Source organism: Macaca mulatta, chromosome X (assembly GCF_049350105.2).
Source record: "Macaca mulatta isolate MMU2019108-1 chromosome X, T2T-MMU8v2.0, whole genome shotgun sequence".
Taxonomy (NCBI): Eukaryota; Metazoa; Chordata; class Mammalia; order Primates; family Cercopithecidae; genus Macaca; species Macaca mulatta.
Window position 1 is genome coordinate 126,444,344 of NC_133426.1, and position 14,244 is coordinate 126,458,587.

At 41.4% G+C, this 14,244-nt stretch overlaps 1 protein-coding gene across 3 annotated transcripts in view; it reads left to right on the forward strand.

Moving 5' to 3' along the window:
* Positions 1-14,244, forward strand: part of RHOXF2 (Rhox homeobox family member 2) — a 159,291-nt gene that overhangs the window by 13,795 nt on the left and 131,252 nt on the right. Inside the window, exon 2 of one of the 3 annotated variants that reach the window (XR_013413193.1) lies at positions 13,740-13,864. The exons of the other annotated variants lie outside the window; for them this stretch is intronic. The gene's annotated coding sequence lies outside the window, so the exon portion shown is untranslated. The remainder of the gene's footprint in view (positions 1-13,739; positions 13,865-14,244) is intronic. 3 annotated transcript variants of the gene reach the window in all.

Here is a 14,244-nt window from a genome sequence, read left to right on the forward strand (position 1 = left end):
CTCTGTCACCCAGACTGGAGTGCAGTGGCATGACCTCAGCTCACTGCAATCTCAGCATTCCAGGTTTAAGTGATTCTCATGCCTTAGCCTCCCAAGTATCTGGGACTACAGGTGCGCGCGACCATGCCTGGCTAATTTTTGTATTTTTAGTAGAGACGGGAGGTTTCACTATGTTGGCCAGGCTGGTCTCAAACTCCTGGCCTCAAGTGATCTAGCCGCCTTGGCCTCCCAAAGTGCTGGTGTGTCTGGAATTTGTTCCTTCCAGTGGCTTCTTGGTCTCACTGACTTCAAGAATGAAGCCGCGGACCCTCGCGGTGAGTGTCACAGTTCTTAAAGATAGTGTGTCCGGAGTTTGTTCCTTCATATGTTCAGATGTGTCCGGAGTTTCTTCCTTCTGGTGGGTTCGTGGTCTTGCTGACTTCAGTAGTGAAGCCGCAGACCCTTGTGGTGAGTGTTATAGCTCTTAAAGGTGGCATATATCCAGAGTTGTTTGTTTCTCCTGGTGGGTTCGTGGTCTTGCTGACTTCAGGAGTGAAGCCACAGACCTTCACGGTGAGTGTTACAGCTCATAAAGGTAGCGCAGACCCAAAGAGTGAGCAGCAGCAAGATTTATTGTGAAGAGCAAAAAAACAAAGCTCCCATAGTGTGGAAGGGCACCTGAGCAAGTTGCCACTGCTGACTTGGGTGGCCAGCTTTTATTCTCTTATTTGGCCCCACCCACATCCTGCTGATTGGTCCATTTTATGGAGTGCTGATTGGTCCATTTTACAGAGCGCTGATTGGTCCATTTTACAGAGTGCTGATTGGTGCGTTTACAATCCTTTAGCTAGACAGAAAAGTTTTCCAAGTCCCTACCTGACCCAGAAGTCCAGCTGGCTTCACCTCTCACTGGGGTTACAGGTGTGATCCATGGCGCCTGGCCCAGCTTTCTTTTGATTAGTGCTACTATAGCATAATTTTTCTCCATCCCTTTTCAGAAAAAACTCCTGTCTCCAAAAACCATTCTTTTACTTTTGATCCATGTCTTTATATTTTATTTGTTTATTTATTTATGAGACAGGGTCTTACTCTGTTGCCCAGGCAGGAGTGCAGTGGCGTGATTATGGCTCATTACAACCTCAAACTCCCTGGGCTCAGGTGATCCTCCCACCTCAGCCTTCTGAGTAGCTGGGACTACAGGCACAAGCCATCCTGCTTGGCTAATTTTTATATTAGCCAGGGGTTTTGCCATGTTGCTCAGGCTGGTCTTGAACTCTTGAGTTCAGGTAATCTTCCTGCCTCAGTCTCCCAAAGTGCTGAAATTACAGGTGTTAACTACCACACCTGGCCTGTTTTTGTATTTAAAGTGGGTTTTTTGTAGACAACATAGACTTGGGTCTTGTATTTTTATCAACTCTGAGTGTTTCTTTTTTTTTCTCTTCATGCTCATATCATGAAATTTGTCTGTCTTTTAATTTGTATATTTAGATCATTCACATTTAAAGTGATTATTGATATATTTGGATTAGTGTCTACCATATTTGTAACTATTTTCAATTTGTTGCCTTTGTTCTTGGTTTCCATTTTGTCTTTTACTCTTTTTCTGCCTTCTTTGGTTGTAATTGAGCTTTTAATTATGATTCCATTTTCTCTCCTCTCTTAGTATATCAGTTATACTTCTTTCTAAAAACTTTATTTGATGGTTTGTATGTGTGTTTTCTTTTTCTTTTCTTTTCTTTTTTTTTAGGGTAAGGTCTTATTCTGTTGCTCAGGCTGGAGTACAGTGGCATGATCATAGCTCACTGCAGCCTTGACCTGCTGAGCTTAAGCAGTCATCTTGCCTCTGCCTCCTGAGTAGCTATGAGTACAGGTACACGCCACCACGCATGGCTAATTATACTTCTTAAAAAATATTTTTAGTGTTGCCCTAGTGTTTGCAATATGCATTTACTACTAATCTAAGTTCAAATAACACTATATCATTGCATGGGTAGTACAACTATTTTATAACACAGTATTCCCAATTCCTTCCTTATAACATTGCTGTCCTTTATAACATTGCTGTCATTCATTTCACTTATCTGTAAACTATAATCACTAAACCCATTTTTTTCTATAATTAATTTGAAAACTGTTATCAATTAGATCAAATAAGAATAAGAAAAATTAGATATTTATTTTATTTTATCATCATTGATGATTTCTCTAATGATGTTCCTTTCTTTATGTAAATTGGAATTTTTTGCCTCTTTTTTTTTTTTTTTTCATTTTGAGATGGAGTCTCACTCTCGTCTCCCAGGCTGGAGTGCAATGGCGTGATCTTGGCTCACTGCAAGCTTCACCTCCCGGCTTCAAGTGATTCGCCTGCCTCAGCCTCCTGAGTAGCTGGAACTACAGGCACCCGCCACCATGCCCAGCTAATTTTTGTATTTTTAGTAGAGATGGGGTTTCACCATGTCAGCCAGGCTGGTCTCGAACTCCTGACCCCAGGTGATCTGCCTGCCTTGGCCTCCCAAAGTGCTGGAATTACAGGCCAGGGCCACTGCACCCGGCCGATCATTTTTCTATTCTTTGAAAAACTTTTGGCTAGGCACAGTGGCTCACGCCTATAATCCCAGCACTTTGGGAGGCAAGGTGGGTGGATCACGAGGTCAGGAGTTCGAGACCAGCCTGGCCAACGGGGCAAAAACCCATCTCTACTAAAAATATGAAAATTAGCTGGGTGTGGTGGGAAGGTGCCTGTAATACCAACTACTCGGGAGGCTGAGGCAGTAGAATCGCTTGAACCTGGGAGGTGGAGGTTGCAGTGAGCTGAGATCGCGTCACTGCACTCCAGTCTGGGTGACAGAGCGATACTCTGTCTAAAACAAACAAACAACCCCAAAACTTTTAACATCTATTGCAAAGCAGTGATACTGGTGACCATTTCTCCCAGTTTTGTTTGTCTGAGAAAGTCTTTATTTCTCCTTCTCTTGAAGGGTAATATCACTGGGTACAGAATTCTAGGTTGTTGGTGTTTTTCTTTGAATACCTCTTCTTGCTCCTCTATAGGTAAGGTATTGTTTTCATCCATCTTCTTTTAAGAGTTTCTCTTTGTGTTTGATTTTCTGTAGTTTGAATATATGCTTAAATATAGATTATTTTGGTATTGATTCTGCTAGATGTTCTTTGACTTTATTGGATCTGTGGTTTGCTCTCTGTATTAACTTTGAAAAATTCTCTGCCATTATTACGTTAATTATTTTTTCCATTCCTTTCTGTCTTCTCTCATTATGCATATGTTACACCTTTGTAATTGTCCACAGTTCTTTGATATTCTGTTTTTTTTTTTTTTTTGAGACGGAGTCTCGCCCAGGCTGGAGTGCAGTGGCTGGATCTCAGCTCACTGCAAGCTCCGCCTCCCAGGTTTACGCCATTCTCCTGCCTCAGCCTCGCGAGTAGCTGGGACTACAGGCGCCCGCCACCTCGCCCGGCTAGTTTTTTGTATTTTTTAGTAGAGACGGGGTTTCACCGGGTTAGCCATGATGGTCTCGGTCTCCTGACCTCGTGATTCGCCCGTCTCGGCCTCCCAAAGTGCTGGGATTATAGGCTTGAGCCACCGCGCCCGGCCTCTGTTTGTTTTTTGTTTCATTATTTTTTCTGTTTGCTTTTCAGTTTGGGAAATTTCTATTGTCATATTGGGAACTTTTCCTTTCTTTTTCTTATTTTACTTTATTTTTGAGAGAGGGTCTCAGTCTGTCATCTAGGCTGGAGCACAGTAGATTGATCATAGCTCACTGCAGCCCCCAACACCAGGGCTCATGCAGTCCTCCCGCCTCAGCCACCACACCTGGATAATTTTTTTAAGAGATGAGGTCTTGCTATGTTGTCCCCGCTGGTCTCAAACTTGCCTGAAGCAATCCTCCCACTTCAGCCCCATGAAGTGCTGGGCTTACAGGTGTGAGCCACCATGTCCAACCCATACATGGAAGTCTATTGTCATATCTTCTAGTGTACTGTTTCTTTCCTGCCTTCTCTAGTCTAACGATGAGCCCATGAGCCCATCAAGAACATTCTTCATTTCTGTTACTATGTTTGTGATTTGTAGCATTTCTTTTTTAATTTTTTCTTAGAGGTTTTATCTCTCTATACATTACTCATCTGTTCTTGCATGTTTATAGAGCCCTTAGCATAATAATCGTAGTTATTTAAAATTCCCAATCTTATCATTCTAAAATATCTGCTGTATTTTAGTTGGGTTCTGATGCTTGCTTTGTCTCTTCAGAACATGACTTTTTTGAGAGGGTCTCACTCTGTTGCCCAGGGTGAACTGCAGTGGCATGATCATGGCTCATTGTAACCTCCTGGGCTCAAGCGATCTTCCCACCTCAGTTTCCCAAGTAGCTAGGGTCTACAGGCATATTCCACCATGCCTGGCTAATTTTTCTTATTTTTTGTAGAGACAAGGTCTCACTATGTTGCCCAGGCTGGTCTAGAACTTCTGGGCTCAAGTGTTTCACTTGCCTTGACCTCCTAAAGTGCTGATATTAAAGGTGTAGGCCACTGCACCTGGTTCTAGAATATGTTTTTTGACTTTTAGCAGTCTTTTACATTTTTGTTGAAAACCATACGTGATGTACTGGGTAGAAAGAACTGAGGTAGGCTGGGCATGGTGGCTGTGCCTCTCTATTCCCAGCACTTCACGAGGCCAAGTCAGGAGGCTCACTTGAGGCCAGGAATTCGAGACCAGCCTGGACAATAATACAGTGAGACCCTGTCACTACAAAAAAAAAAAAAGGAAAAACAAAAAAGCACTGAGGTAGGTAGTTCTTTTGTGTGAGGTTTTATGGTTATCTGGCTAGGAATTAGGCTGTTTACTTTTGGCCGTAGCTTTAGGTGTCAGAAGCTAAAATTTCTTGTAGGGCCCTTGTCTTTGTTTCCTTTGTTGTCTTTGAGTTTTTCCAAAGGCTCCTTCTTAAATAGGATCTGAGGCTTGCAGTCTTTTCAGCTGTAATTCACCTATAATCTGCGGTTATTATGCAGGATTCTTACTGATGTGGTGGTAAGGTTGGGAGGAGGGCAAGCATTTTATCATCCCACGATTAGATCTCAGTCTTTCACTAAGCCTGTGTCCCTGGGCTGTGACCTTTGCAAGTGCTTCTCAGCGTCCCCACCCATCCCTTTAGCTTAGATGGAAGGCTAGACAGGGCTGGAGTTGAGTACTTCCTTTCCCCGTGGTTGGTCAGGCTTTGGGGAAACCCAACTTTGTTAGGCTCTGGTAAAATGGTTTCCTCCCAGGGTAGTCCTTGGCTATGGAAAACAGAGAACTCTGGGCATATTTCAAAATGATTGCTTTTCTTGTCCACCTGCTGGAAGCAGGGAGGGATTCCCACCCCCTCCCTTCACAGTGACAACTTGGTGTGGCTTCTGGAGATAAAACTCATGAAATCCCCTTAAGGCTGCCCCCACCCTTGAAGTTTTAACTCTCTAGATAGGCCATACTGAGCTTCTAGAAGTTCATCAGTAACAGTTGTTCCTACAGAGTGTTCCTACTCATGCTGGCTCCAACTATGGGTTTCTGCTGGTGGCCTTCTACTCTTGGTAAACAGTAATTCTCTGTATCTGCCTATCTGCATTTCTAGTTTTCATGCCTTCCACTGTGATACTCTGATATATCTAAGAAGAATTGTTTTTAGTTTGTTCAGCATTTTTCTTGTTGTGAGGACAGGAATGATGATTTCCAAGCTCTTTACATGTTGGACTGCAAACGCGCAAGTCCTTGTCTTGCTGTTTAAAGTGTGAGAATTTGAGGTTTCCAAGATGGCTGAAGAGAAACAGCTCCAGTCTACAGCTCCCAGTGTGAGTGACGCAGAAGACAGGTGATTTCTGCATTTCCAACTGAGATACCGGGTTCATCTCACTGGGGCTTGTCGGATAGTGGGTGCAGCCCATGGAGCATGAGCCAAAGCAGGGCAGGGCATCGCCTCACTGAGGAAGCACAAGGGGTTGGGAAATTCCCTTTCCTAGCCAAGGGAAACCATGACAGAAGGTACCTGGAAAATCGGGACACTCCTACCCTAATACTGTGCTTTTCCAACGGTCTTAGCAAGCAGCACACCAGAAGATTATATCCCGTGCCTGGCTCGGAGGGTCCCATGCCCACGGAGCCTTGCTCACTGCTAGCACAGCAGTCTGAGATCGAACTGCAAGGTGGCAGCGAGGCTTGGGGAGGGGTGTCCACCATTGCTGAGGCTTGAGTAGGTAAACAGAGTGGCTGGGAAGCTTGAGCTGAGTGGAGCCCACCACAGCTCAAGGAGGCCTGCCTACCTCTGTAGACTCCACCTCCGAGGACAGGGCATAGCTGAACAAAAGGCAGCAGAAACTTCTGCAGACTTAAATGTCCCTGTCTGACAGCTTTGAAGAGAGTAGTGGATCTCCCAGTATGGAGTTTGAGATCTGAGAATGGACAGACTGCCTCCTCAAGTGGGTCCCTAACCCCCGAGTAGCCTAACTGGGAGACACCTCCCAGTAGGGGCCAACTGACACCTTATATGGCTAGGTGCCCCTCTGAGACAAAGCTTCCAGAGGAAGGATCAGGCAGCAACATTTACTGTTCTGCAATATTCACTGTTCTGTAGCCTCTGCTGGTGATACCCAGGTAAACAGGGTCTGGAGTGGACCTCCAGCAAACTCCAACAGACCTGCAGCTGAGGGTCCTGACTGTTAGAAGGAAAACTAACAAACAGAAAGGACATCCACACCAAAACCCCATTTGTACGTCACTATCATCAAAGACCAAAGGCATATAAAACCACAAAGATGGGGAGAAACCAGAGCAGAAAAGCTGAAAATTCTAAAGATCAGAGCACCTCTTCTCCTTCAAAGGAACACAGCTCCTCACCAGCAACAGAACAAAGCTGGATGGAGAATGACTTTGGCAAGTTGAGAGAAGAAGGCTTCAGATGATCAGTAATAACAAACTTCTCTGAGCTAAAGGAAGATGTTCGAACCCATTGCAAAGAAGCTAAAAACCTTGAAAAAAGATTAGATGAATGGCTAACTAGAATAAACAGCATAGAGAAGACATTAAGTGACCTGATGGAGCTGAAAACCATGGCACGAGAACTATGTGACGCACGCACAAGCTTCAGTAGCAGATTCGATCAAGTGGAAGAAAGGATATCAGCGATTGAAGGTCAAATGAATGAAATGAAGTGAGAAGAGAAGTTTAGAGAAAAAAGAGTAAAAAGAAGCAAACAAAGCATCCAAGAAATATGGGACTTTGTGAAAAGACCGAATCTACGTCTGATTGGTGTACCTGAAAGTGACGGGGAGAATGAAACCAAGTTGGAAAACACTCTTCAGGATATTATCCAGGAGAACTTCTCCAACCTAGCAAGGCAGGCCAACATTCAAATTCAGGAAATACAGAGAATGCCACAAAGATACTCCTCGAGAAGAGCAACTCCAAGACACATAATTATCAGTTTCACCAAAGTTGAAATGAAGGAAAAAATGTTAAGGGCAGCCAGAGAGAAAGGTTGGGTTACCCACAAAGGGAAGCCCATAAGACTAACAGCAGATCTCTCAGCAGAAACTCTACAAGCCAGAAGTGGGTGGGGGCTAATATTCAACATTCTTAAAGAAAAGAATTTTCAACCCAGAATTTCATATCCAGCCAAACTAAGCTTCATAAGTGAAGGAGAAATAAAATCCTTTACAGACAAGCAAATGCTGAGAGATCTTGTCACCACCAGGCCTGCCTTACAAGAGCTCCTGAAGGAAGCACTAAACATGGAAAGGAATAACCGGAACCAGCCACTGCAAAAACATGCCAAATTGTAAAGACCATCGATGCTGGGAAGAAACTGCATCAACTAACAAGCAAAATAACCAGCTAACATCATAATGACAGGATCAAATTCACACATAACAATATTAACCTTAAATGTAAATGGGCTAAATGCCCCAATTAAAAGACACAGACTGGCAAATTGGATAAAGAGTCAAGACCCATCAGTGTGCTATATTCAGGAGACCCATCTCATGTGCAGAGACACACATAGGCTCAAAATAAAGGGATAGAGGAAAACTACCAAGCAAATGAAAAATGAAAAAAGGTAGGGGTTGCAATCCTAGTCTCTGATAAAACAGACTTTAAACCAACAAAGATCAAAAGAGACAAGGCTATTACATAATGATAAAGTGATCAATTCAACAAGAAGAGCTAACTATCCTGAATATATATGCACTCAATACAGGAGCACCCAGGTTCATAAAGCAAGTCCTTAGAGACCTACAAAGAGACTTAGACCCCCACACAATAATAATGGGAGACTTTAACACCCCATTGTCAACATTAGACAGATCAATGAGACAGAGTTAACAAGGATATCAGGAATTGAACTCAGCTCTGCACCAAGTGGACCTAATAGACATCTACAGAACTCTCCACCCCAAATCAACAGAATATACATTCTTCTCAGCACCACATCGCACTTATTCCAAAATTGACCACATAGTTGGAAGTAAAGCACTCCTCAGCAAATGTAAAAGAACAGAAATGATAACAAACTGTCTCTCAGACCACAGTGCAATCAAACTAGAACTCAGGATTAAGAAACTCACTCAAAACCGCTCAGCTACATGGAAACTGAACAACCTGCTCCTGAATGACTACTGGTTACATAACGAAATGAAGGCAGAAATAAACATGTTCTTTGAAACCAATGAGAACAAAGACACAGCATACCAGAATCTCTGGGACACATTTAAAGCATTGTGTAGAGGGAAATTTATAGCACTAAATGCCCACAAGAGAAAGCAGGAGAAATCTAAATTTGACACCCTAACATCACAATTAAAAGAACTAGAGAAGCAAGAGCAAACACATTCAAAATCTAGCAGAAGGCAAGAAATAACTAAGATCAGAGCAGAATTGAAGGAGATAGAGACATAAAAAAATCCTTCAAAAAATCAATGAATCCAGAAGCTGGTTTTTTGAAAAGATTGACAAACTTGATAGACTGCTAGCAAGACTAATAGAGAAGAATCAAATAGACGCAATAAAAAATGATAAAGGGGGATATCACCACCTATCCCACAGAAATACAACTACCATCAGAGAATACTATAAACACCTCTATGCAAATAAACTAGAAAATCTAGAATAAGTGGATAAATTCCTGGACACAATACACCCTCCAAAGACTAAACCAGGAAGAAGTTGAATCCCTGAATAGACCAATAACAGGCTCTGAAATTGAGGCAATAATTAATAGCCTACCAACCAAAAAATGTCCAGGACCAGACGGATTCACAGTCGAATTCTACCAGAGGTACAAAGAGGAGCTGGTACCATTCCTTCTGAAACTATTCCAATCAATAGAAAAAGAGAGAATCCTCCCTAACTCATTTTATGAGGCTAGCATCATCCTGATACCAAAGCCTGACAGAAACACAAGAAAAAAAGAGACTTTTAGACCAATATCCCTGATGAACATTGACGCAAAAATCCTCAATAAAATACTGGCAAACCAAATCCAGCAGCACATCAAAAAGCTTATCCACCACGATCAAGTTGGCTTCATCCCTGGGATGCAAGGTTGGTTCAACATATGCAAATCAATAAATGTAATCCATCATATAAACAGAACCAAAGACAAAAACCACATGATTATCTCAATAGATGCTGAAAAGGCCTTCGACAAAATTCAACAGCCCTTCATGCTAAAAACTCTCAATAAACTAGGTATTGATGGGACGTATCTCAAAATAATAAGAGCTATTTATGACAAACCCACAGCCAATATCATACTCAATGGGCAAAAACTGGAAGCATTCCCTTTGAAAACTGGCACAAGACAGGGATGCCCACTCTCACCACTCCTATTCAACATAGTGTTGGCAGTTTTGACTAGGGCAATCAGGCAAGAGAAAGAAATCAAGGGTATTCAGTTAGGAAAAGAAGAAGTCAAATTGTCCCTTATTGGGGACCGTGCCGGGGGTGGTGGAGAATGAACAGACACAAAAGACAAAGACAAACAGAGAACATGGCGGCCGCACCCAGAGCCTCTGCCTCACTTTATTTATACTCCATAAACCCCACGTCAGCAGAAAGAACACAATGCAAAACAAACTTTCTTTACCCAGATGTAACCTTCTGCTTAGTTCCTTGTCTCTCTGCTCTTCTTTATTTGTCCGCCTTCTTGGCGCCTACGGGAGTTCATTAAAAGTTCAATTGGAGATACTGTCCTTGAGCCCTATCTATTCTCAGCATACTGTTTTCAAGGGCCCCTGCAGTCCCTATTTGCAGATGACATGATTGTATATTTAGAAAACCCCATCGTCTCAGCCCAAAATCTCCTTAAGCTGATAAGCAACTTCAGCAAAGTCTCAGGATACAAAATCAGTGTGCAAAAATCACAAGCATTCCTATACACCAATAACAGACAAACAGAGAGCCAAATCATGAATGAACTCCCATTCACAATTGCTTTAAAGAGAATAAAATACCTAGGAATCCAACTTACAAGGGATGTGAAGGACCTCTTCAAGTAGAACTACAAACCACTGCTCAGTGAAATAAAAGAGGACACAAACAAATGGAGGAACATTCCATGCTCATGGATAGGAAGAATCATTATTGTGAAAATGGTCATACTGCCCAAGTTAATTTATAGATTCAATGCCATCCCCATCAAGCTACCAAGGACTCTCTTCACAGAATTGGAAAAAACTACTTTAAAGTTCATATGGAACCAAAAAAGAGCCCGCATTGCCAAGACAATCCTAAGCCAAAAGAACAAAGCTGGAGGCATCATGCTACCTGACTTCAAACTATACTACAAGGCTACAGTAACCAAAACAGCATGGTCCTGGTACCAAAACAGAGACACAGACCAATGGAACAGAACAGAGCCATCAGAAACAATACCACACATCTACAACCATCTGATCTTTGACAAACTTGACAAAAACAAGAAATGGGGAAAGGATACCCCATTTAATAAATGGTGCTGGGAAAACTGGCTAGCTGTATGTAGAAAGCTGAAACTGGATCCCTTCCTTACACCTTATACAAAAATCCTTTGGGTATATACCCAGCAATGGGATGGCTGGGTCAAGTGGTATTTCTCGTTCTAGAAACTTGAGGGATCGCCACACTGTCTTCTACAATGGTTGACAGTCCCACCAACAGTGTAAAAGTGTTCCTGTTTCTCCACATCCTCTCCAACACCTGTTGTTTCCTGACTTTTTAATGATCGCCATTCTAACTGGTGTGAGATGGTATCTCATTATGGTTTTGATTTGCATTTCTCTGATGGCCAGTGATGATGAGCATTTATTCATGTGTATGTTGGCTGCATAAATCTCTTCTTTTGAGAAGTGTCTGTTCATATCCTTTGCCCGCTTTTTGATGGGGTTGATTTTTTCTTGTAAATTTGTTTAAGTTCTTTGTAGATTCTGGATATTAGCCCTTTGTCACATGGGTAGATTGCAAAAATTTTCTCCCATTCTGTAGGTTGCCTGTTCACTCTGATGATAGTTTCTTTTGCTGTGCAGAAGCTCTTTAGTTTAATTAGATCCCACTTGTCAATGTTGGCTTTTGTTGCCATTGCTTTTTGTGTTTTAGTCATGAAGTCCTTGCCCATGCCTATGTCCTGAATGGTACTACCTAGGTTTTCTTCTAGGGTTTTTGTGGTTTTAGGTCTAGCATTTAAGTCTTTAATCCATCTTGAATTAATTTTTGTATAAGGTGTTAGGAAGGGATCCAGTTTCAGCTTTCTACTTATGGCTAGCCAGTTTTCTCAGCACCATTTATTAAATGGGGTATCCTTTCCCCATTTCTTGTTTTTGTCAGATTTGTCAAAGATCAGATGGTTGTAGATGTGTGGTATTATTTCTGATAGCTCTGTTCTGTTCCATTGGTCTGTATATTTGTTTTGGTACCAGGACCATGCTGTTTTGGTTACTGTAGCCTTGTAGTATAGTTTGAAGTCAGGTAGCATGATGCCTCCAGCTTTATTCTTTTGGCTTAGGATTGTCTTGGCAATGCAGGCTCTTTTTTGGTTCCATATGAACTTTAAAGTAGTTTTTTCCAATTCTGTGAAGAGAGTCCTTGGTAGCTTGATGGGGATGGCATTGAATCTATAAATTACCTTGGCAGTATGGCCATTTTCATGATATTGATCCTCCTATCCATGAGCATGGAATGTACCTCCATTTGTTTGTGTCCTCTTTTATTTCGTTGAGCAGTGGTTTATAGTTCTCCTTGAAGAGTTGACCCACCTATTTTTAAAGCAAACCTTCAATCAGAGATTTTATAAAGGTATTAGTTTAGTATATTGAACAATTAATATCATAAAAAAAAACCCCACAACATATAACTCTATGCCATTGACATTTTAAACTACACTGGGAGAAGCTATTTCCTTATTGGAAAAATATTTTAGGAAAGTTAATGCTGTACCCACTTCCCTTCAGTTCTGTTTTGGACTATGCTTATTGCTTTGTCTCTCTCCTCCCATTGTTAATATTCTTTAAGGGTTTTTACCCAGCTCCCAGATGTGAGTCTAGTGGACACATTGCAGTCAGTACCTGCTGTTAATGCTATGCTTGGTAACAGAATGAAGAAATTTCAGTATCCTGACAGTGGACCATTGGGGTGTCCTTGAGCAGCTGCCTCTGTTGCCTTCACTTCATAGTGTCACCCTGGTTGTGGGGATAGTTGAGCAAGGTATAAGGTGGGCCCCAGTTGCAGTTATATGGAGGAGAATGATCCCTCCATTTGGGAAGATAATTTTCTCACATTTTTCTCACAATAACTTCTTACTGCTTATTGGAAAAATGAGTCAATACTAGAGATACCTACTGATAACTTGGTAACTACTTAAATGCAGGCATAAAGCAATCATGGCTTGAAGCCAGAGAATGCAAAACCAATCTTTTCTCACATCTGAATTCCTGTATCTTGTTTAATTAATGAGTTAGCCCAATATGTAATTAGTCATACCTTGTTAACTAGATATAACTAGATATACTGATTTAATTTAGAATTTTAATCAACCCACCCTTCTCACATTTAAATATTTACATCTTTTGTAATATCGAAGTAGTGCTATAAACACAGTTATCTTTGTAAGATGTATGTAAAGATAACTAGATATTACTAGAACTAGACTGAGTATGTGAAGGCAGGATGCTGTCAAACACGTTTTCCTCAAATTCAACTTCATAATTCTTATTTTAAAAAACTTGCTATAATATAGATAATATGTGGTTCCTAGTTAAGTACTTACTTAGACATATTGGAAATAACTAGAAAAATACCTGAATCTAGGATGTTGAAAAACACATTCTTTTTACATCCGAATTTAATTTCTTTTGACATAAGGTACTGGAAATATAGATAACTAGTGGTAGCTATGTAATTTTAAAATTAGAGATACCTAAAATTAGCTAGAAAGCTACTTAAAGCCATAAAGCTGAAAAATACATGCTTTTCATCTCTAAAATATTTGTTTTTAATATTTCTTTTTGGAATGTGCATTTAGTACTCAAAATTCCTAGCATACTAAGGTAAGCTTTATTTTTATTTTTTTGAGACAGGTTCTCACTCTGTTACCCAGGATGGAGTGAAATGGCACTATCATGGTTCACTGTAACATCAAACTCCCTGGCTCAAGTGATCCTTCTGCTTCAGGCTCCCAAGCAGCTAGGACTACAGGCATACGCCACCACGCCTGGTTAATTATTTTTTATTTTTTATTTTTTTTTAGGTAGGGATGAGGTCTCACTATGTTGCTCAGGCTGATCTGGAACTCCTGGTCTCAAGCCATCCTCCCACCTTGGCCTCCCAAAGCACTGGGTTGACAGGCGTGAGCCACTGCACCCAGCCTCTAAGGTAAGCTTTATATAAAGATAACTAGATATAACCTAGTCTGGGCAACATAGGGAGAACCTATCTCTACCACATATTTAAAAATTAGCCATGTGTGGTGGTGTGAGCCTGTAGTCCCAGCTACTCAGGAGGCTGAGGTGGGAGGGTCAATAGAGCCTGGGAGTTAGAGGCTGCAGTGAGCTTGATGGGCTTATTGTACTCCAGCCTGGGCAATAGAGTGAGGCCATCTCAAAGGTAAATAAATAATAAAAAATAGATACAACCTGAATGACTAGTTGAAAGCAGAAAGCTAAATAACGCATTTTTCTCAATGTAACTTCTTATCATTGAAGGAATATGTTAGTAATATAGATGACTAGTGTTACTTATATAACTACTTATAG